At 39.5% G+C, this 23778-nt stretch overlaps 1 protein-coding gene across 7 annotated transcripts in view; it reads right to left on the bottom strand.

Moving 5' to 3' along the window:
* ATXN1 (ataxin 1) overlaps positions 1-23778 on the bottom strand; it is a 259174-nt gene that overhangs the window by 185394 nt on the left and 50002 nt on the right. The window contains exon 1 of one of the 7 annotated variants that reach the window (XM_063130394.1): positions 14978-15042. The exons of the other annotated variants lie outside the window; for them this stretch is intronic. The gene's annotated coding sequence lies outside the window, so the exon portion shown is untranslated. Of the gene's footprint in view, positions 1-14977; positions 15043-23778 lie in introns of those variants that run through there. 7 annotated transcript variants of the gene reach the window in all.

The following is a 23778-nucleotide window of genomic DNA, read 5'->3' as shown; positions in this document are numbered from 1 at the left end:
TAGACATGGGAAACAATGGATGTGAACAGCTACAAAGTAAACATAGACTTAACGGGGCTTGGGAAATATTTTGGCTCTAGAAAAGCACAGTGTGACCCCTGAGATAAGTTTGAAATTTTTGTAAATAGAAAGGCAGCCTCGAAATATTTTAAACAAATTAATAAACATCAATCCAAAACTGTGGGGCATATTTTTTTAAGTTGCCATTTTCACTAGGACTAACTTTAACAAGCTATGTAAATTGTAAAATGTCTCTCCCTTTCTCTTTTGTCCCATCTCCCATTATTCTTCATCTTTGAAACTTCTTCACTCCCACCCACAATTCTTCAGTATTATTCAACCGCAATTCCTGATCCTCATTCCTTTATTACCATCTTCCACCTGGATCCTAACAGTTCAGAACTGATCCCTTGTTGTTTTGTACTGTTAACTACAACACAGTCCTTTGTAACACTGGACAGGATTGAGAGAGAAAGACAGGTGTAGAAAATTAGGAAATAAGCAATCAATCTGTCTGGAGGTCATCCAGCAAGGCTAGAAAAACCGCCTTCCAACCACCTGCAATGTCTGCCCTTTTAGGGCCTTGATTTATAGGTATTTTTTTAGGGTTCCTAGCCTTCTGAGATCAGAGCCCTCTGTCTATCTTATGTCCTGCTGGAAAAGGCAGAGGGAACGATGAAGGCAATTTCACTTCCAGTCCCCCCTTTAAAAAATTCTGCGAGAGGGGGCCATTGCAGATCCTAGCCTCTCCTGTTCCCTCCCTATCCACCGTACTGCCTCCTTTATTATCTTTCTGAGGTTTTCTGAATTTGCTGTTGAACCCCCTGACAAGGTGCTTTCTGTGGCAGCTGCAAGGGGGTCGCGCCAAGTGAGGACTGATTTCAGATTCCCCATCTTGAGGTCACAGGAGTGTCTACAGCCTCAGGAGAGGAAATCTGACCTATACGATGGTCTCTGGGACACTTTCCAGGGACCATAAGATTGTTCTATTAATCAATCTATTTAATGTAAGTAGATATGGATGTTATTAGATTAATATAGATACTTATAGGAAATAGTAAAGCAAAATAAGAAAACACCCATCTTGGTGTTTTCTTTTTCACTCCATATTACATTAACACGCCAGACTTTCAAAATAAATAAATCAGGTGTGTCTTTAACTCTCTGCCCACTAATACTGCAAAGTTAATCGTCACCAGTTAATCAACAGTTTCCATTGATAAGATCCACTGATGAAAGTCTGCAACTCTAATATTGTTTCTTTTTTGTTGAAGATGGTGGAGTATTGATTATGCTATTTCCCCTGTAAAAAGTGAAAATGCAAGTGGAGCATGCTTTTATTAATTGTCTTTAATTGGTACAAACTAAGTGCAGAACTGCCGGCCTGGGATACCAAATTCTGCCTTCCTGAGTTCTCCTGATGGCCACGGCTCCTTCCTCATGTCCCACCCCACCAATCATTTTGGGGCTTCCTGGCTTTTGTGCAGTTTTCTCCCCAATTTAAAAGAACAAAACACCTCTCTTAAGGCTGAGTTTATTTACGAGGAGCCGGGCCACACCTCACCTTTCAGAATCCTCGTAACAAAACCACTCTATAGGAAACTGAATTAATATTACATGGGATCATTTTACAGCTCCTAAAATAAGATCAACTATAGCTCCCTCAATTTTACTACCTTAAGCACTTTAGGTATATTAATTTTCATGCTATGGAAAGTAGAATATCAAGAGGAAGAGTATTTCTTAGTTACTTCATTTGGGTTGGTCAATATTTCCCCTTCTTCATACCCAGTACTGGAAAAGGAGATTGGCTCAGTAAATGAATCTCTCAATCTCTTTACACCCACTGAAATACAATTCATGCAGATTTTTACGTTTTTGCAAAATATAATGGTAAATATTCCACTCTTAAAGGATCATTAGTATACACAGTCAAACCTCTTCCATAATTTTCAGTGAGGCTTTGCCTACACAAAGAGCAGTTGGGATGATAAAACTAAAGTGGGAAATTGCATGGTTGAATACTCCCCCATTGGAAAAAAAATTGTTGTAGACACAGCAACTTAGATGCTACTGAGAAAGCTCCTAGCATTGTAATGTCCTTTACATTCATTTCTTTAGGTGTAGTAACTTTTTTCTATGTGGAAAATGAGACCCCCATCACTACCACTGGAAGCGGTAACCCCATTCCTATGACTGGAAGTCTGAGGGAGTGAAGTACACAAAAAAATTAACCATCATATATATTGTTTGTGAGGACATTCAAAAAGCTGAAGTTTCAAAATGAATTCCAACCTGGGAGGTATCACAAGTGCTCTGCATTCCACACTCCCCCAGTTACTTTTTATTCAGCAAAAAGGAAGTGTTCTGAAGTTGTAATGCATGCACATTCCTCTATGAAGACATACATGGTGAAAGAGAGCCAAGCTAACCAAATCAGCTGACTTCATCTTTCTATTTACTGCTCCTTAATAACCTGAATGTTAGTTGCTATTGCAAGTTTTCTCAAGTTGTACATTGAACATTGAACAATGAACATTGTTCCTGATCAACTTCTGGATTCCCAAGTGGCAGCAGTCTCCTAGAGTGGCCTTGCCCAGGTTAAGCTGGTTTGCCAACTGCTCCAATTTCTGGAGAAGATGGACCTGACATCACGCATGCCTTAGTTACATCCAAATTGGATTATAGTAATGCACTCAGCATGAGGCTGCCTTTAGAACTCTGTTTACCAGGACTGTTTCTTTTTAATAAAAGTAATTATTTTGACCTGGTGTTTGTATTATTTTTATCTTATCAACTATTCATTGTTCCAAAATCTTCCGGATGTGGAGTGGTATACAAATATTGTAAGTAAATAAATAAATAAATAAAATCTGGAAACTTCAGCTTGTTCAAAACTCAACAAGCAATTCCTAGGCACAATTCAGAGTGCTAATTTCTTTCCTTTAAAACAGGGGCAGGGAACCTTTTTGGGATCAAGACCTGGGTTTCCCCTTCAGACCCACTCCAGGACAGCATTTGATTTAGATGGAGAAAGCCAAAATACCAGTTGGTGACAGCTTTGCTCCTCCCAGACTCTCCCTGGCTCGAGAAAATCTGAGCTGAGCAAAGCCTACCAAAACACCAGCTTCACTCTTCCTTCATATTTCACCTCACATGGGCATAGAGAAAAATCGACTCAGCTTCACTCCTGTCATATGGGGAAGGTAATGGGGGAAGGTAATGGAGGAGTGAAGACAGCTGAGCCACAGTTCTATTGTTGTTGTTGTTGTTGTTATTATTATTATTACTGTTATTATTTATATAGCACTATCAATGTACATGGTGCTGTACAGAGTAAAACAGTAAATAGCAAGACCCTGCCGCTTAGGCTTACATTCTAATAAAATCATAATAAAACAATAAGGAGGGGAAGAGAATGCAAACAGGCACAGGGTAGGGTAAACAGGCACTGGGTAGGGTAAAACTAACAGTATAAAGTCAGAACAAAATCAAGTTTTAAAAGCTTTAGGAAAAAGAAAAGTTTTTAGCTGAGCTTTAAAAGCTGCGGTTGAACTTGTAGTTCTCAAATGTTCTGGAAGAGCGTCCCAGGCATAAGGGGCAGCAGAAGAAAATGGACGAAGCCGAGCAAGGGAAGTAGAGACCCTTGGGCAGGCGAGAAACATGGCATCAGAGGAGCGAAGAGCATGAGCAGGGCAATAGTGTGAGATAAGAGAGGAGAGATAGGAAGGAGCTAGACAGTGAAAAGCTTTTGCTCTCCTTCCTGTGAGCCTGATGGGCCTGCCTGGCAGGTTCCCAATTCCTGCTTTAAAGACCAAATCAATTTCAGGCCAGGACACATAAAAGCACCGTTTCCTACCAAACAACCCTTCCCAACCACTTAGGTCAGCAGGAGAGGTCCTCTTGAGTCCAAACCCTATCTGAGGCACACAATTGGCAGGGAAACAGGAGAGAGCATGCTCAGTGACACAAGCCAGAATGTGGAACTCCTTGTCTCAGGTTATCCCCTTCTTTGTCAGGAGACCTTTCTTTTCAAGTTAGCCTTTGGTCTGTCTGCCACTTGTTTTTTAAAAATTATTATTTGACTTTCAAGGGTGAAATTGCTTTTCTAAACACAAAGGCCCAGTTCAGATCTAACAGTAAATAATGATTTCCTGCTATCTGAACAAGCTACAGAAAACCTTGGGCTTGCATGCTCCCCTTCTCTTCCCCTCCTCTTTTGAGGCGACACAGAGTTCAGGAACTCCTCCAATTTTAAGCAAACCAAAAGTCCCCATTATATCTGAAGCCTAGAACTACAGTTTGTTTAAATTATAGTCTCAGACCAAGCCAGAATCTGAAAACATGTGTTTGATTCTTGCCTATTCTGAAACCATAGTTTAAACAAACCAGACTTCATCAAGTTGTGACACAATGGGGAACTGTAGATTGTTTATAACCAGAAGTGAAAACCTCCAGTTTTCTCCTCGCCACTGTAAAGGAAGAGGAAAAAACAAGGTTTCCTGTTACATCTGAACCAGGTCAAAGTTAGAATTGATATATTAAGTAAATAGAGTTCCTAACTGAATGTGCTTCACAATTACTGTTGCTGACATTATGTATATTTTAGCATTTTGCTCTACTTTTTCATTTGAATTTTGACTTCTCTATCAGCATTATTTATGAAATTTTAGCAAAACAATGTTCATGATAGCCAGTTCTGCAGTCCAGTGACTCAACGGATGGTACAAATATGGAAAACATCCCACAAGGCACTTCAATAGAGAGAAAACAGTATTGGAACTGGCCCTATTATGGACTGCTAAACACCATTCCTAAGCATCGATGTGAGCATATCTAGCGACACTACTGTAGCAATTCTGCAACATCTGCATCAACGTAAGGTCACAATATATGATGCCACACAGAGAGCCAAGACTTGGCAGTCCGATTGGAGTTGGAACATGAAAGTAAGCACCACATACACATCATCTGAGGGGTGTTCATAAACTGTGATGTACCAGTTTCTCTGCAGTTGACAGCTGGTTAAGTCAAATAAACTTAACACAAATATTTGAATTGTTATTTGCATTATTTTAGGAACACGGTTTCTTTTCTTTACGTATGCCCAAGCCTGTTTACCCTATTCCATAGTCCAAATTAAAAATCCTGACCTCTTTTTAACCTTGAATCTGATTACATGATCAAGGCTAAATCCAAAGACTGAAACAACTTCAAAGCAAGAAGACACATCAGTTATATTGGAATTGTTTTTAAAAAAGCATGAAGAGAAGAAAAGCAGGACAACTCTTTCATGTTTCTCTTGGCAAGATTCTCAAAATAGAAAGGGGAGGAGGAGGAGGAGGAATTTTCTGTCCCATGGTTCAGGCACGTGTGACTCGTGCTTTGATTCTCTCATTTGGGATCAATGACATTCTAAAAAACTACATGCAGTATCAGGAGGGCAAACTAGATACAGTTCACAACTTATAGAAAAGGCATCGTTATTTTAAGACTGGGTTGCAAATTTAAAAATGTAACTATCAGCATCACTTAGATGTCCCACCCATAAGCAAACTTGAGCTCCTGCTGTTGGTTCAGGGTAAGACACCCTGAATGAAAAGTGTTTGTCCTGAATCTATAAAAGACGGACAGGGAGAAACTTACTGACTTATACATCATTATTTGTTTCATTAAAACTTCTTCAGGGTGAATAAATGCATCTATCACAGCTCAAAGCATTTGCAGAATTATGGCCTAAACAACATAATTATCATAGTTACTACTGTCTTCTGAGGAAGTAAGAAGGGAGCTTGACCTCCGCATAGAAAATACACCAGAATTGAAATCAACATGGATATTTAGTTCCTATATAAGGCATTATTCTGACAGCATACCGTGGGAGGAAGTTGTCAGAATTGGCCCTATACCCCTAAGACTAGTTTAAGGTTCAACATCCACTTCTTTTAACAATGCAATTCCATTTAAAACATGTGTAATATCTTGTAATACAAGACTACAGTAGCTCCCAATTACTGCCAGATCTTGGTGTGAAACAGCTCATGTATATGGAAGAACATAAGCAAACAATATACATTATTCAAAGGCATATGTACAATACAGCTCATTAAAAAGAAATCTCAGCCATCTCCATCTTCTTCTCGTAATACTTCACCCTTGTCCCGTGGAAGTAGCTTACTGTATCATTCTATCTCATGCTGTGCTGTTTATGTATTTTGAAAACACAAATTATGCCATTAGTCATTTCTTATGTGACAGTAAACTGCAATTACACGACTTCTTGGGTTCACAGAATATACCTGAGGCAAATATAGCAGAGTGGCAAACCCTGGCACAAATGAGCTTATTGAAAAGTAATTATTTATAATTTTTTTAAAAAGGAAGGAAGAGAAAATTCATGGGCTTCTTGCACCCCAATTCCTTTTCTTCAGGGATGCCAATGACGTTCTGGGACCAGGGCACTGCATTTTTAAACATGCTTCCATTTCCCCACACTAGGACTTGTATTGCTCTTATAAAGAAAGAACAGCATTTAAACGTGTGCTGAAAGCCACTGTCTTTCCAATGAGAAACTTCTACATGCTCATGAATAGACAGAATGGCTTTTCATATGAGAGGGCATGACTGTCACTTCCAAAATTGACCCCAGCATTTCTCATATAGAATTTAAGCCATAAGTTATGAAACGTATTCTTGAATTAAGACTTGGGGGGCGGGGAGGAAACACTGGAAGACACAAATTGCCAAAAGCCAAAACATACACATTAAAACTTTTTTTAAAAAACAAGGAAACACATTTCTGCGGTTGCATACGATTTTTTTCAGAAACCCCATTCAACTATTCAAAAATGAAATTATTTCTTTCCCTAAAATTGAAATGATTTGTGTCACATGGATAATTTTGTGTGTTTAATTTGAACCAGAGCTATACATTAGACATTACTTGGGCTCAGGACAAAAGGAGGAGGAGGACAGGGCAAAGCAGAATACATTTGTCTCCTGATTTTCTCTCTCTCTCTCTCTCTCTCTCTCCAAATCCCCCAACTGTAGTTCTCAAAACAGCATCTGCCTTAACAACCTTAATTCTCCTCCTCAGCATCCTGTAAGCTGTGAGGAGCCCTCCCCATCCCCCACACCTTAAAGTTTGCATCTGTTAAAATTAGCCTTAGGAGTGACAAGCTCTATGGCATATCTTTCTAGAGCAGGGATGGGCAACTTCTTCCAGATGTTTTGGCCTTCAGTTCCCATCAGCCCTAATCAGCCTAGGCAGAGGTGAGGGATTATGGGAATTGTAGGGCCAGGAATCGCTGCATACTCTAGAGCATGGGAGGGAAATCTCTGGTACACAGAGGGTTCCCCGCCAGCCAGCAGAGCCTCTTTGGATTGCTTCACTGGATTGGGCATTGAACAAAGTGAAACAGGAACATTCATGGTTAAGGAGATTACTTCACAGTTTTCACCCAGATAGGAGTGGATCTTAGGTCTACTTAGGTTTGCAATGCAGGGCAGGATTGCAGGGTCCAAGACAAGCAAGACCTGACATGTCCTTCAAACTCAGGTGTGTGGAGGGGGTCTGAGTGAGCAGTGATGACTCAGGACGTCTTGTCTCTATGGTCTGCAATCAGGACACAGGTCCCTCCCACACAGCCTGCTCCAATGGGGCAGTGATGGGCTCTCAGTGTGTTCAGTTCCTCTGATCCCCATAGAGCAGCTATTAAGTTTGCAGAAGGGCTGGGTGGGAGATAACAGGCAGCTAGGTTTCCAGCTGCAAAGTTTGGGCTGGTGGGAAAGAGAAACAGTACCTGGGAGTGACTGCTCTCTTTCATTGGACTGTAACCAAACAAGCAGCCAGTTTTCTTATGGGACAAGTCATGCCAGATGCTGTGTTCCCTACTAAAAACAAATGGTGTACATATTCATTGCCTTATTTTGTATTTGGATAGTGTAAAGAATTACAAATCTCATATTAAAGTGGCTGGCTCACATGCAGATGTGATAATCCAGCAGATAGATTTTAGATTTTTTCTTATGGACTAAAATGACTTACTTTGTGTTTTGAGTAAGTTGTAAAATATTGAATTTAGCCATGGAGGAGGCGGTTAATACAACTGGAGAAGATGGGCTTCCTCCACTTGAAGTTGGGATTTCACTCTTTTGGGGTTACTTTCCTTCCAACTACTAGGTACACTCTGACCCTGAACAGGCCCTCTATCTCAAGAATCTGACCATGCAGACTTCTGGCTATCCTTTTCCCCTCCCCACCTTCTGCTGTGTGTAATCTCTAATTATTTATTTATTATTTATTTATTTATTACATTTTTATACTGCCCAATAGCCGAAGCTCTCTGGCCGGTTCACAAAAATTAAAACCATAATAAAACAACCAACAGGTTAAAAACACAAATACAAAATACAGTATCAAAAGCACAACCAGGATAAAACCACGCAATGTTTTTTATTTCTAGCCTGAAATGAAAAACAAACAAAAGATCTCTAAACTTTGCTCACAATTTTGTGCAATTTTGGTTGGTCCTAATAAAGATATTGTGGTTGTGGATCTCTATCTGATCAGGAGTTTTGGCATTTTTCCTTCTTTTTGACCAACATGGTTTCATGTTGAATCTTCAAAAATCTGTTGACAAAGTCCCTCATCAAAAGCTCCTATAACTCAGCAGTGATGGGATAGGGCATATTCTTCTATGGATTAGTAACTGCTTTAAAAAGGGGGGGATTAGAAGGTTGAATAAATTGACAGTTTTTACAATGGAGAAAAGTCATGAGTGGGTTCTTCCAAATATATGTACTGCGACTGAGCAAGTTTAATTATGAAAAAGTGGGGAGAGGGGCATGGGCAGCTACCATTATGGAGCCTACTAGAACGAAAAGTGTAGAGAAAGGAATTTTTGAAATAGTTCCACTCTGGGTAAACTACTGAATCCTTGCATTGCGAGGCATGGCCATGGACAATCTTCTTCTTTTTTTCTGTGGAGGGCCACATTCCCTCATGGGTAATGTTGAGAGGCTGCAGGTGGATTACCCCTTTTCTCTTTCTCCCACCTCCTTTTCTGCCATCTTCTGCCGCCCTCTTTCTATCTATCCCTCTTCCTTGCTGCTCATCATGTTGCCACGGAAGGGAAAGATCACTCTTGCCAGAGTTTTGAACTAATTGCATGCAGAGGGGATTTGAAATTAGGCCGAGAGCTGCAGGCTGCCCACACCAGCCATAGGCTACATATAAGAGATAACTATTACAGTTAAAAAGTAGGAGAGATAACAAAAGCTATGATTTTATTTATGTATAAATATGCTTTATGCATATTTTGTATTAATGTATTTTCACAGGCCTGGAACGGCTGTAGGTGAACTCATTTCTTATTCTGGTAAGATCCTCCAGGATATCCTTGACCTCATTCTAGGCCTCAGAGAAGCCTAGGAAGCATGGGAAGACACTGCCTCTCCAAAGTTTGGCATTAGAGAACTTCCCCCACACTTCTCCAAGCTCTGGGGATGGGCAGAAGAAATCTAACTTCTGTGGAGTTGTGAAAGGGCTTTGAAAGCAGCAAGACATCTTGCTGCATTGCAAGCTTCTCCACAGCTCAGCGCTTGCAGCATCAACACACACATACACACACAGAAAGAGAGAGAGAATACGAGAACTTGGGAAGTAAAATGGGATTTGTCTCTGCAGTTCTGCTTGGTACTATGACACCAGCAAGATCCCACCTCTCCTCCTCAAAATTATGGACCCCTGTATATTTCTATTTATGTTGTTGGTACTGCTGTACACTACTTTGAGCGCCTGCTGAAAATACCAGCTGTTGAAAATACCAGCTCAGAAATTTTTAAAACAAACAAGTGTATAACAGTAAACCACTCATGAAGCCTTTTCCCCATCCTGTTATTACTGCAAAATTTAACAGTATAATACTACAAACTGTAAAACAAATTTCGAAAGCCAATACGTGATCTCCTCTCTGTTAATGTAACTCCTGCTTCTAAATGGATGGCATTTGGTTCTCGACATATTAGAATAAATAACCCCCCTCTTACCATTTTGGCTGCTAGAGAAGTATGGCATGTAGTATCACGTGAATTACAATTTGATCCATTTTCTCATGCAAAATCTCCTTTCAGAGTAGATTCAGGCCAGCATCCACTGGGAAACTTCCCTGCATAAGGGAAGAACCCAGAGTTCTTGCTTAGTTTTTGTGGAGGACATGGACAGACAAGAAGATCTTTACTTTGGATCAGTTAATAGTCCAGTCGATGAGTTTTTGTCATTTTCTGATTTACGAGCTAACTATAATTTACCTAGTATGGCTGAATGGCAATACTTGCAATTGCGACACTTGATGAAGTCTAGGTCCAGTCCAGTTGTTTTTATAGCTCCAGAGCTTCCATTATTGTTAGAAACATTTATAGCAGCTGAACTGACACGTCGACCCACGACCCATATATATAAGTTTAGTAGTAGTAAATAAATATGATACCCATGGTTTAAGACAGGATTGGAATAGAGAATTGTCCTATTTTGCCTAATCAATGGATTGTTGCCTTAGCGTCTGTATATGAAACTTCTATGGATCTTAGGCTATGTTTCATTCAGCAAAAAAAAATTGTTTTGGGTTTACTGGACTCTGCAACACCTTTGTAATAACAGCCTGTCTAACTTACATAATTGCTGGAGCAATTTGCATCAAATGCTTCTTTAATTCACATGTTTTGGCGATGTCCAGTAGTTGCTCCCTTTTGGGAGGAGGTTTTAATAAGGATAAACTTTGTATCGAAACAATCTTTAATATGGAAGGATGTGTATGTCCTCCTCAACTACCTACCAGTTTCTTGGAAGCTAATATACGTCAGCGCAGGTGGCTTTTCAGAGCCCTTACGATAGCTAAAAGACTTATATTATCATGTTGAAAGGATAAATGCTCACCTCCAATAAATGAACTGAGGACTTAACAACGCTCTCAACATTTGAACGAATGTTATATAGGCTTAACTTACGACTGGATAAATACATGGGTATTTGGTCTGCTTTTTTTGAAACCTATACATAAATCTCCCCTTTTTTCTTTAATTAATGGTATATCTGGTGAAAAATGAGGATATTCCTGTATATGTAATGTATTTTCTTTTAGTTCTCATGTTTTTTTGTTCTGTTTTGTTGATATTCACAATAAAAAAGTAAAAGTAAAAAATGTAACTACTGCTCCTTTAAAAAAAAATAGAAAAAAATATGTAAGGCTTCCAAAGCCTTCTAGAAAAAAAGCAACAAAAATCCTGCGGACATTACTCAAACTGCAATTAAATCCCTGCTTTAACAGATGCCTTGTGACACGTTCTAGAATGGTAAATTTTATCCAAAGTTAGCTATTTCAATACAGTTTCTTAAAAGTTAACATTTCAGCAAACAGCTCCTTTTTGAAATTGGAATGGAGGGACTTTCCCCTCCTCCAAAGACCCCAGACTTCATGTGGCCAAGACTCTCTGATGAGCACAAGCCCTCATGACTATCCGAAACAGAAACCCATGGAGGTGGGGGAAGTCCCAGTGCTTGTGGCTACATATAGACAAGGCTTCTACAGCAGCTAACAGCAATCCAAAAACACGAATGTCTTCTATACTAGCAATGCCCAAAGATATTAATACAAAAGAATTATTCATGACCCAATAACTGCCAGAAACACAATCAGCCTCCATCTGTCTCCAAAATGAATCTTAGAAACAAGTGCTTAATATACAGCCTGATGCTAAAGTATGTTTAATCACAAGCATGTCCCACTGAATTCTGAGGAACATACTCCAAGAAGTGTACATAAAGTTTGTAGCCTTAAAATAGCAAAACTATATAATACATTAAATGAGCAGCTGCAAATTATGTGGGTGAGGGTTTAGAAAATGCAGAGTGCCATAGCATCTGTACAAGAGTAGAGCATCCTACACATTGCAATGGGGGAAGAGTGGAAATAAATGTGCAGTTGCTGGTTAATGTAAGATAGCCCCAAGTTTAGTTACATTTCTCAAAACCTAATAGTCTTCAAAAGGCAATAAAATGACCACTATTCAGCAGCCCTTCTAAACCCTATGGAATCATAAGGAGATTCCTCATTAACCCAGAACAAGCTTATGTGTGCAGGTGGTTCATCTCAGCAGATCCCCAAAACATTATCATTGTAACTTAGGGACAATTCGAGGGTGACCATATGAAAAGGAGGACAGGGCTCGTGTATCTTTAACAATTGAATAGAAAAGGGATTTTCAGCAGGTGTTGTTTGTATGCATGTAGCACCTGATGAAATTCCCTCTTCACAACAGTTAAAGCTGCAAGAGCTATATTAAGAGTGACCAGACACAAAAGAAGGCAGGGCTCCTACAACTTTAACTGTTGTGATGAAGAGGGAATTTCACCAGGTGCTGCGTGCACACAAATGACACCTGCTGAAATTCCCCTTTTAATACAACTGTTAAAGATATATGGTCACCCTAGTCAATTCCCTATTATGCAGTGGACCCCATTTCTGAGCCATGTTAAAGACTTTTCTATCATATCCAACGGTTTTATACAATTTAGGTTAGTTTTAAATCTTTGCAAAAATACCTGTGTTAGTTATATTGCATCTAAAGGTAATTACTCTTACCCCACCCCACAAAAGGATATTACTGCTAAAGATTTATGTGGTTTGAATATGATACCAGAGGCTTAGAATATGATTAAACTTAATGTTTTGCAAATTTGTCATGGCGATACAAAACATTCATTTTGGTACCACAGTTGAACTCTCAAACCTTTATCTGCCTGATCTTCAAACACGCATTTTCCCAATCAAATAATGCCATGTGATTTGCTTAGATCATAGTAACCAGCAATCTTGAGAGATTCCACATTTTCTTGTCAAAATGATTTGCAATACAAAATGTTTGCATTTCAGAAATGCTTCCCTGTTCTTAAAAGATACACAAAATATAGATATGTAGTAGCAGGTAACTAATCATATTCGTCTGAATACCTTCGCACAAGGAATAATTTCGACAGAGTTCAAAAGTATGCAATATTAAAACAGCTGTCCAATAAATGCAGACAAGTGAGCATACAACTGAAAACTGAAAAAACTGATCCAAATAAACTATTTTCTTAATCTATTTTATTGCTAGTAAATGAGATTCCATGTTTTAAGGTATTGCTATTTTTAATTTGATTATAAACCACAATGAGCATTTTCAGTACAAAAGCCATTGAGAAACATTAAAAAGCAAACTGAGGCATAATGAATACAATTGCAATAATTGATAACCCAGATCCAAAGTATCTCAATACATATCAGTAGCCTACACTGTTGCAAGCAAGGAGCCTTTCTTCCATGCCTCCCTATCTCCTTGCTAAACAGGTTATCAACACTGTCGTCTCTGACCACATTGATAACCTGTTACGTGGTAAGTGGGGCTGGGGGGAGGACATTTGCATACTGGAGAACATCACAGGATGGCTGGATGTGCCCCCCTCCATAGCAGCACTTTGCATATCTAATGCTACATAACTGCTTAAATTTAACAAATGTAAATAGATGGTGTGGATATACACACACACACTCCAAACAATATAAAAGAATAAAGTATATGGAGAGCCAACCAATGCACACAATCAAATTAGGTGAGCCAAATCCCAGGGAAAATAAAAAAATACAAGAGAATTTTATACAGTACATTATTATTGAATTAGACATATGAACTTTTTAAACATCCCTCCAAAAGCTGTTGCATGTGATTGACTCAGAGAGCTACAACTTCTCCTGCAGCAGCTCCTGAACACCAGCTCCTCAGAATGATCAAGTTCATACAATCGCCACAGCCAACTGTAGTTTATTGCTGTGCATGCTGGCAGCCATTTTGAATATTCAGCCCCTGGCAGGGGTTTGCCATGGTTTATCTTGTTGTCTGAACCCGGGCAATGGGTGTTGTTGGAGGGTTTAAAAGCCCTCAAATAACCCTACAACAGACCATTGGTTATTTAAGAGTTGTTTAATCCTTAACCAAAAAGTTCAGCATCCTGAGAATTTGTTTCTCCCTTCTTTTCACCTGTTTTGGGTGCTTTTCTCCCTGTTTTTAATCCTTAACCCCTGCCACCTGGGTTTGGACAAAATGGCAAACCATGGCAACCCACTACCAGGGTTGAATATTCAAAATGTCCAGTGACACACAACGCAACTCACCATAGTTTATATAAGACACAGTGGGCTGCGGTAATCATGTGAACCTGCTTACTGTGTCCTATTTTAAGGGAATAGGCTGCATGTGCCACAACTGAAGTGCATATGATGTGCACACTTTTTATAAAAGTGTGACCCATTGACAGGAACCATTTTTCTACTGATAAAACTCCTATTAAAGTTACTCCCACTTCACTATTCTATGAAGTAACCTGTGTGCCTCACTTACTCAATATGATAATATTAAAAAGATTAGCAACAGAGAGTAGCCCTGTCAGGCATTATGCCTGAAACAGAGAAATGCAATGGATGCTGGGGCTGTGGGACCATACACTATGACCCAGCCCCAACATCCCATCTTCCATTGGCCCTGCCCACTCAGTCCCCACCCTTGCCTTGGGCAGAGTTCCTAATCATGCAGAGACTTCTGTGTATGCTTAACTGAACATGCCTAGAAACCCCCTTCAGATCTTGCTGTTTAGTAACTACTTTATGACTTTCAAATAATCTTCAAAAATACACCCACTCACACATTAAAGGCTAGTGAATGACTGGAGAACTCAAAAACAGGAACCCTTTTAGATGTCAAAGCCTCTAGCTCTGCAAAAGCCTGGAGTATTTTCTATAGCCTCATTGAATTAAGTGGATGTTCACTCTCTATATAAGGCCGTAACAAAAGGTCCTAAAATAAAAACACTGCAACATACCCACAATTGTCATCACCACTTCTAGGAATTCTAGCAGCAAGCAAGACACTTGAATTAAATTACCTAAATTAAAGTTGTAATTCCATCTTCAGTCTGTGATGATACCAAACACCCCGGTTGAAATTTCAGACTTATTATGAAGTGAGATGCACTGCAAAGAAACAGTAATGAACTGTAACATTCATTACTGAATTATTGCATATAATTAAAAGTAGGAATTTTGAAAATCCCACTTTTAAATACACTTATAATAACTTAACAGAGAACGATTGCCACATTTAAAAATACTCCATGAACACTTAATACGTTTCCATACTCCATGTGTGATTCTGCTTTTGTCATCCTAAACAATCACACAAAGTATATCAGAACCTGATAGAAGACTATATAATTGTGCTAAGAAAGCAAAATGAAAAAGAAAAGTATTCAGGCTCTTTAACAACTAAGGAGACACAGTCATCAGTCATGGTTCCCAAATGAATGTACCTTCCACACTTTATCTGTTTACCACTCAAATTACTTGTAGAACCTGGGAGCCATGTTAAATACAAAGCCACCACCTTCCTCTGAAACACTTCAATGATTGTTGATTAACATCACACATTAAGGCTGCAATCCTTAGTTCACTTCCTAGGAAGTACACTGTGGAATTTACTCCTTTGCCAGCACATTTTAAATCTATATGCATCAGTTGTATTTTTGGTTAGCATAGAATTAATGACACACTAATAACCACACAAAAGAAAAAAGGTACTGAGGTAGGGGTGCATGTTTCTGTGACAGAAAAACAGACAGGTATGTGGAGCTGGTTCACATGATCAAAATAAGCTACTGTGGGCTGCTGGATGGGGAAAAAAGCCCTTCAATTACCCTACAAGACATGCCCAGGATTATGACAACTGTGCCCCACATGCACCCGCCACATGCTGTGATATTATTATTATTATTATTATTATTATTCTGCCTTTTTCCCAATACTGGGACCCAAGGCTACTCCTGAGTAGGCATGACCAGGGGTACATTTTCACCTTAAAAGGAATGTGGAAAATGCTTGCCCACAGCTCCCTCATTTTTAAAGATAAAGAGATCAAAATTGGCACAGTGATAGCTCTTAAAAAGAGCTTTCAGCATGCCAACTTTGAATGAGATCAATTCATCCTTTGATTTTTTTAAGGAATTTTTTTAATTCTCCCACCCTTAAACCCTTTTTCTGATAGTCCACCAGTGCGGAAGGATTGTTTTTCCTTTACTTTGATCATGCAAAGCTGTGCATCTTCAAGTTCATAAAATAGAGATCTGCTGGTTCCCTTACCCCAGAGTAAATCCCACTGGTTTCAACTGCATTTACATCCAAGTCATACTAAAATCAGATGCATGCTTACCTTTGAGTAAACCCCATTGAACAGAGAGAGACTTACTAAAATGGGGTTTACTCAAAGGTAAGCATGCATGGGATTTTAGTATGACTTGGATGTAAATGCAGTTGAAATCAATGGGATTTCCCATAGACCCTGAGATCATCTTCAGGGATCCTTCTCCGGGAGCCCCTTCCAAAGGAAGTGAGGTGGGTGGCTACTAGGAACAGGGCCTTTTTGCCTGTGGCATGAGCTCCCTAGAGAGGTTCACCTGGTGCCTGCATTGTACTCCTTTTTTTATTTTCCTAACATTTTATTATTTTAATCTTTTAGTTCTGCTTTTTTAAATTTGCATTTTAAAACTCTGCATTGCTGCTGGGTTTTATTCTGGTTGTCCTTTTATATTGTAAGTTTATGCTTTTATATTGGATATTGTTTTATACTGTACCTTAAGGTTTTAATTACTGTGAATTGCCCAGAGAGTTTCAGCTGTGAGGGGGTATAGAAATGTCTCTGGTTGACGGAACTCAGGATTCTGGTAAACAAAAACCAAGTAGATTCTGCAAGCCTGAAGCCCATCTATCCTTGCTTTAGATCACACATTCACTTAAGCAAAAGCAGTTGTAAAAAGATACGTTTTTAAGTCTTTCTTGAATGCCACAAGAGGCCAAGTTGAAGGGGCCCTATTGAGAAGGCCCTGTCTCTGGATCTCACACTCCTAATTGATTTCACTGATGGAGACATGATCAGGACCTCCAACACAGATCTCAGTTTATGGGCAGGCAGTTTCTGTCCTGGATAACTTCTGTGATGTAAGTAGCGTGCCCAAATCCATAATTAAAAGGCTTGAAAGTTACAAGAAAGTAGTCGCCATAAACTGTGCTAAAATATATACATACTTAGGCTGCAATCCTATGCACATTTACTTGGGAGTAAGCTAGAGTTCCTCAAATGCCTGCATACTACTAGGTTCATTTTTACAAAAAGAAAAAGTAAAGGTACAAGAACCAGACTACTAACCTGTTTTCCCCACTTGAAAATGTAAACACACAAGGCACAAAGAACTAAGAGCAAAACCATAATATCCTGTAGCAATGAACTGAGCAAGGAGCCAGTTCCTCTATCACACAAGAAGAAGAGGAATGGTTTCAAATGTGTCTCTTTGGTAAGCACACAAAGGTATGCTGCACCAAGGCATACTGAGATGGCTACATAATCAGGGTTGTAACATCTGGTCATCAGCCTGAGTCTACATCTGGCAACCTACCAGCAGCTTTAAAATATGGGTTAAAAGTATGGCAAGTAATAGCAATCTAAAAGCAACCAGTAAAATGCTGCACTGAATTGCCATGTGGCAGATGTAGCATGACTTATTCTCCAGACATTACTGCTGGTGACCTTTATTACCACAAAAAATCATTGGCAGCCTGTGTGTGATAGAAAAAAAATGGAGAAGAGAAATATCATTGCTTTTTGTATCCTATGTTTCCATTTAGGCTTTACAATTTTACAAGACAGATTGTTTTATTCCTCTGATATTAGGAAGCATCATGTTCATCATAAATCCTCATAGTTCAAATCGAGACTATTAGAAACAAAGTTTCATCATTAAAAACAACCTATGTAGAAGCAATGATCTTTAACAGAACAAAGACACCCCACCCCCACCCCAAAAAATGGAAATAAAGCATGCAACAGTAAAGTAAGAAAAGTAAGAAAATATATCTTAAGGTGACAGACACTTTGGATGAATAGTAGAAAGGAAGTATATGAATAATTTGAAATAAAACATAATGCGTAACACAGTCTTTTGGCCAAGTAGTGAACAATCAAGCCTACTGATTCCAAAGGAGTAAGTCTAAGACTGGAATCCTAAAGACAGTTTAAAATTAGCAGGCTTACTGCAAAGTAAAGAGGAGTAAATAGTCAAACCAAGTTCTACAGCACTACTTTTAGCTGTCAAAGTACAACTGAGAGTAAATTTACAAGAGTAGTCAGTGTTACTGACAATGGACCCCAAAGACAGCTCTTTAACTGAAGAGTCATGCATACTTCACAGGGCTCTGCTGCTAAGGAAACTTATTAGCAACAGTAAAGTCAGAAATTGGATTTATTCCTAAGAGTGAAGTACACAGAAAAACAGAGACTGATAGTATGGTGGAGCAGCAAGAAATTCTCTTACACACATAAACACCACAAGGTAAACACAAGCTACCCTGGAATCTCTGCATGGGGGTTATTATTATGACACAGTTCTTTCCAGTAACTAAAACAGGACCAAATACATCATATACTCATTTAAATGCAAATGAAAGGAAAACTTCAGCCTACAACTAAGGCTATTAGACAGCAGAAAAAAAATCTTAATACATTGCCCTTTCCAGCCTATCTACCGGCACTTCCAGACAAGGTTTTTATTGTGCGTATGGCACTGCCTTGTCCACGGAATTTTACAGGGACTCCAGACAATGTTGTCTTCCATTTGCCTTCCCCCTGCTTCTTCCATCTTTTTTCTTACAAAGGAAAAACATCTGTGAAGGCAGAAAAAAATGGAATAGCTCCAAAATGCCTTTTGATTGTTAGCAATAGGATCCCTCCATCTGGAAACACCCTCAGTATCTCATTAACATCTCAGGATTTTTGTGCAAATGCCTATTGATAACTAACATTTCTGGAATATTTTGAAGTCATATGAGCACAAATATATGTGTGTCAAAATATTGGCTTAAGAAGTGTATTTACATATTATATGCCATGGTGGCTGTTCTGTGCAATGTCCTCCATGCAGAAAACCTACGAAGTTGGAGCTTGTGCTGCACACATTGATGTTGTTGGAGGCCTGGGGCTGTCATCTGCTGTATTTTACTACTACAAAGCTGGAAAGCTAGAGGTTGCTCCCTAGATTAAAGGGAGGAGGAGAAGGAGGGTAATTTATATAGTGTATTTCAAGTATTCAGAGTACTTCACAAACATCTCAATAATGAACTGATTTAAACTCTACATGCCCACTGTAACTGCTTGCCAAAAATTAAAAAGAAACTTTAGGAAATGACCAGAAGCTGCCAACACTACAAAAACAACAAGAGATGCAATACATGGACCATTGTCGATGCTTTGTGTATCCAATAAAAACTCTTGCTCAAGTACAATGGTAGGAAGCAGTACACTTAGCCTAATACTCCTTCAGTGTATTAATATGACCAAGTCAAATTACGTAGATTTAAACTTCTCAAAAATACCAGACAAGTAAGGGGAAGTTGACTGTTATCAGTTATGTGCCAGGGCTTCAGCTGTCACCTGAAGTTGCTGTGGGGCTCACTTTTGTGGAGTCTCACCCGCCAAGGTGATTCTGACCTTTAGAGCTTAGGAGAGTTAGACCTCTGCTCTTTTACTAGGAAGGGAGTTGGGAGTTTCAATGCTCGCCTGACAGGGAAAACAATACAAAGTAAAAGATATGAAGATGAAGGCTTCCTTTTCCTGCTGGTGGGTCACAATGGTCTTGCCTTCAACCATGGAGGTTGAGGACTCCTTAATCTGCTGTAGGATAGTCAAAACAGGTTAGAATCAGCAGGGAACACCTAGAGGGGGTTCTGTCTGGGCAAGTGAAAGGGTGCTGGCCACTTTTGCCCTAGTGTCTTTGCTTCTTCTGTCCTTGCTCTCCCTCTGCTTAATGCTTCCCATTCTCCAAAATGCTTCTCACTCTGCTTCCTCCACTCCTCCTGGTCTGGAAGGATGTCTTATGTAGAGTAGACTGGAAACCTTATCCTGTTGCCCCAACCTCTCTATCAGACCCTGCTCTAGTGACTGTCAGCTACTCTACATTCACCAAATCCCACACATTAGCTATGGGAGTGGAAGTAAATAAATAGTTACTGGCTTTCTGAGTTAGGTCAACGTGAGAGTAAGCCTTGGAATGTGCTTGGTGCCCTGAGGTGAGTAAGAACTATGGTGACTTTCTGTTCCAGCGCAAGCATTGAACCACGATCAGCTACACTGTTGGGTCATGTGAGAAGCTTGTTTTCACTTTCAAATAAAGTTATATACATTGTATTTTGGTGTTGGATTGACAATGCTTGTTTCTAAGCAATAGCACCCTGGGTTTCGCACTTGTTCTTGAAGGCTCGTCTGCAAACAGTAACTGCTCTGATTCAGAGAAAACAATGCTGCTATGCTTGAAATCTTGCCATTTACTGCAGTCTCAACTGCAATTTGTAAAATCAGCCAACTCATACAGATGAGTTGCTGTGATCGTACCTGCTAAATTACTTCTGGGCATGTGCCCTTCCTACCCCTGTGAAAAAGTTGATTCACTTAATTAATGAAGAGGTTGTAGACAAATGAAGTGGAGGACCTCTACATCTAATACATTCATAATCACAGAGAAAATATGAAAATAACGGATATAGGAGTGAGGGCAGGATTCATATTCTGCCCAGGTGCAACAAACCCCTATATTTTTATGTAGTTCCACAGTGTCCCCTAGCCTAGAGCATCTGATAAGTTGGCAACCTGCTGGGAAGCCTGGGTTTTGTCTCTGAATATGCATCCAGAATTCAAGCTCTTTTGCACATTGCTTTGTTGAATTCAAATTGGTCAGCTCTCTTGAGATGTAAATTTGGAGTCATTAAGAAGGTGAGTCCTCCCACTAAGTAGTTTTCTGATTTGTTGGCTAGACCACTGAAATCAGAATTAGAGTTTGTTGTCCATTGGACAAAATGTTCTGTCTCTGCTAAGTGGCTTTCTCTGATCTCCAATTACCAAAAACATATAACTTTGTTCTCAGTCTGGGTCTTCCAAGCAATCTAATCAGGAGTCCAAGATGCTTTCTCTCAGACTCTTGTTTCTACTCTGCATACTCTTCATTCTGCTCTTCATACATTTGTGAACCGCCCAGAGAGCTTCGGCTATTGGGCGGTATAAAAATGTAATAAATAAAAAATAATAAATAAAATAATAATACTCTCTGAAACTGAAGACTCCTACTCAAGTAGGTAACATGTAACATGTAGCTAAGTTAGAGTGACTTTACTTACTTTTATTTGGAATTTTCTGCAAGTGACAGCTGCCTTCCCATGTTCTTCCTGTTTCCCCATTTCCACAAATAAACTTCTTTTTATATATCTACGTTAGCTTGTACTGTTTAACAATCTCCTCCATGTACAAGACTGCACACTTGCAAAGCTACTCTTTGTGCTCTTAGGATACTCCACAAGGTGTTTTTTTTTTTTTTGAGCTTTATAAATCCAAATAAACCCAAAATGCCTTTTCCCCCTAGTGCTGGGCAGAAGGACCTTGAACTTCCTAGCTGAAAAGACTAGGTGTTCAAGCAACAATTAGCCTGTGGTGCCAACCTACCATGAATTCTTTTGGGGAGAAACTTGGAAACAAGAAGAGGTCCACCAACACAGAACATCATCTCCCCATCCCAGATCCATGATACCAGGTGATACCAATGTGTTTTAAACTGATACTTTTGAAAGAAGAGCTGTAGGTCAGTGATAGAGAACATGCTTTGCATGCAAAAGTTTCCAGCTTCAATCCCTTAAATCTAAGTAGGACTGGTTAAAAACTTCAGTATTAAATCTGGAGAACCACTGCCTTTCAGGGTAGACAACACTGAGCTAGATGGGTCAATATCTGATTTGGTATAAGGCAGCTCATTAAGCTCCTAAATCCTTTAGTCTGAAGTCTATTTTTCTTCCCTAGTGAAGCCAGAAGCTCAGTACTGTGTATGCGGCTTCTGTAGTTGGCTGCTTGAGTCCATTGTGGGCTCCACGTCAGAGGAGAATTGGAGGATTAGCCTTCTTTTAACTGCTAGTGTAGTAGCAAAGTGGCTTAATGTAGGACTGGGCCAAAAGTTCTCAATAAGAACTTTTTTTGGGGGGGGGAATTGGGGGGCTAAGGGGTAGTAACATTTTCCACAGCCACACCGCCTATTTTGCAGCAGCCGGATGGCTGTCCTTTTTCTTTTCTTTACTTTTTAATCCCAGGACTCCCCTTGCTACAATTCTATGTGATAATATAGTATCATAATATGGGAACTTCTGGGTAAAACAAACAATTGCCATCGTAGCCATCAGGGGAATCAGAGCTGGTAACTTTCACCTGGCTTCTCTCTTAGCCCCTTTCTCAACGTTTCTGCCAGTGAAAGAGGTGGCACAGCTTTTATGTGTGTGTGGGGGGGGTATTTTCTAACGCCCCTAATTTAGACACAGCAATGCCTCCCACCCTTTCTTCTTGCTAAGGGATGTGCATTTTGTTAGGGGAAAGATCATAGCTCAGTGACAGCAGATACTTTGAATGCAGAAAATCCCAGGTTCAGCTCCTGATAATTCTAGGTAAAGAGATTTTGAGAAGCAAGGACAGGAAAACTTACTGAAACCTTGGGAAGCTGCTGAATAAGGTGTAAGTGACCTGGTACCCTCCAGATGTTTTCCACTACAACTCCCAACAGCCCGAGCAAGAATTGTAAATTATAAGGAATTATGGGAGTTATACACCAAAACATATGGAGGGCACCAGCTTACCAGCTCCTGGAGCAGAAAGTTCTGGGTTAGAATGGCCAGTAATTATGTTTAAGCAGGTGTAGGGTGTGTGTGTATTCATATTTTTGGTTGGTTCACAAATACTTGAGCAATGCTCCTACATCAGTCTACTTAAAACATTAAAACTAAGCAAACACCAAATTTCCATTTATTATCTAAGTGGGAAGGAGAGAAGGCTGTAGTAGATCTGCATTCATATACATGCACGTGAACAAAAAATGCACACTACTTCCCTTCCACTCTCTCCTTCCTCATTAACTGCCAATTCAGATAATAAGTACTACTGAATATTTGAGTTGCAGCTACCCACCAGATCCACTGCAATATTAAACATTCTTAGAAAATTGTTACAATTGCTTTACTTGCTTGTAAGACAATGTATTACTGTGAGTCTGCATGTGTTTGTGTGTGCACATCTGCACATACACACACATGTGGGTAAAGAAGAAAACATAGCCTGTAGGCTATGAAGACGTAGGGATCCAAGAAAACGACTCAGCACAGGACGTTCACATCTCTAATCTAGGCATGATGTAAAGGAGGCAGAACTCAAACTTTTTTAAATGCATATGGCAATGTTCTGACACCCGTGGCCAGTTCTGCACATCTATCATCTCAAGAACATTTAGAAAGCATCCTGAAAATACAAAACTACAGCCTTATATGTCATATGGCAGTATCAAAAGATGAGCTGTGGGAGAGCTGTGTGTATCTGCAGTCCTGTGTAATCATAGAGAAGCAATGAAATTTGGAATTGACATACTGAGAGTGAAAGCTTTCATTTTTAAAAAAAAAAAAAATTAAAGCCAAATTTCTAGCCCATATGGCTGGAAAGACAGAGCCAGTTCCCATGACTAAACAGCCCACCTTGGCTTAAGTAACTCACAGTGGCCTCTGGTGCATGCTGGTAGCCAATTTAAATATTCATAGAATCATAGAATCATAGAATAGTAGAGCTAGAAGG

This window comes from Elgaria multicarinata, chromosome 7 (assembly GCF_023053635.1).
Source record: "Elgaria multicarinata webbii isolate HBS135686 ecotype San Diego chromosome 7, rElgMul1.1.pri, whole genome shotgun sequence".
NCBI classification, from domain to species: domain Eukaryota; kingdom Metazoa; phylum Chordata; class Lepidosauria; order Squamata; family Anguidae; genus Elgaria; species Elgaria multicarinata.
This window is presented reverse-complemented; position numbering and strand designations above follow the sequence as displayed.